Source organism: Gavialis gangeticus, unplaced genomic scaffold (genome assembly GCF_001723915.1).
Source record: "Gavialis gangeticus isolate Ggan-Ray unplaced genomic scaffold, GavGan_comp1, whole genome shotgun sequence".
NCBI classification, from domain to species: Eukaryota; Metazoa; Chordata; order Crocodylia; family Gavialidae; genus Gavialis; species Gavialis gangeticus.
In genome coordinates, this window is record NW_017729018.1 from 14639485 (window position 1) to 14640885 (window position 1401).

The following is a 1401-nucleotide window of genomic DNA, read 5'->3' on the forward strand; positions in this document are numbered from 1 at the left end:
TGGACTGTATGGGTGTCTACGCCACAGTCCCCCAGCTTCCTAATGAGAATGGGGTGAGAGACAGTGTCAAAAGCCTTCCTGAAGTCTAGGAAAACTATATCCACTGCCACCCCTGCATCCAATGATTTAGTGACCTGGTCGTAAAAGGCCACCAGGTTGGTCTGACAGGAATTCTTTCAATGAACTATACAATATTTGATAAATACAAAGACTAGCTCTATTTTAAGCAGCTTTGATATTAAGCGAATCGATATTTCTGTAGCATAATCTATATGCCTCTAGAATATATGTCCTGAAATTCTAATCTGCTACAAACAGCATCTTGATTCACAGCAAAAATAATTAAGAGAAAGAGATCATGCCCAGATGAAAATGAGCCTCAGATACTAAACCTACCACTTGCATACGGAAACTAAGTTACCCAAAATCCATGCAATCTCACTACTGACTTGCTGACGCATCTGCAGTTCCTGGGCGCTAGACAGATCCGCGCTGGACACGAGGGTCCGCATCACCGCCGAGAGAAACCTCCACTGACCGTTTCCCAGGAAAGGGGACTCATCGCGGGGCAGGAAGAGTTTGTTTCAATCGAACCAGAAGTTGCTGCGCTTAGTGAATTCCAGGTCACGGATCCTAATCAGTTCAGAACAGATCTAGCGTTGTCCAAGCGGCTCCAGCAACCGGCACCTGCTCCTCGCGCTCACGCACCAAAATGAGCAGAGGCGGGAGCCCGAACCAGGCACCGACCAGCAGGTTACCTGCATGCGGCCGCAGCCCCGCACTGGGCAGCCATGTCACCACGGGACTCGCAAACGTGATGGCAGCGTCCCTGCGAGGCCAGACAACCTCTGGGCCCGGGGTGACCATCTCTACATGGAAGAGCGGAGAGACAGGCCCGGGCTGCAGACATGATTGCCGTTGCGGCAAGGAGCCTGGACATGGGCGAAGGGAGGCAGAGTGGCTCCCTCGTGAACGGCTGTGAGGCGAAGTGTGCACCCCATGCCAAAGTGGAGACAAGCACCCACCGCACCTCACGCCAGCTCCTAAGCTGCGGCTGTGAAAGCACTGCACCATGGACGCGCTGCGGAGACAGTCGAGGAAGCAATGGAGCAGCTCCACTGTTGTCGCACGAGGTTTTCATAGATTTCATAGACATTAGAGCTGGAAGGGACCTTGGAAGATCATCGAGTCCAGCCCCCCCGGCCGAAGGGCAGGAAGTCAGCTGGGGTCATAGGATCCCAGCGAGATCAGCATCCCATTTACTCTCGAGGTGTTTGAAACGTCGCTGGGTCGACGCAATGCGACATGCGAACGCGGCCTGGTCTCGTGCCTGTCGCAGGGCCACGCTCGCCTCACCCGAGCGACACGCGCGCAGCCCGCGCCGGGAAACCACCCGTCGCG

At 54.5% G+C, this 1401-nt stretch overlaps 1 protein-coding gene across 3 annotated transcripts in view; it reads right to left on the minus strand.

The window, feature by feature from the left end:
• ARHGEF18 (Rho/Rac guanine nucleotide exchange factor 18) overlaps positions 1-1401 on the minus strand; it is a 55112-nt gene that overhangs the window by 52704 nt on the left and 1007 nt on the right. The gene's annotated exons all lie outside the window — the stretch shown is intronic.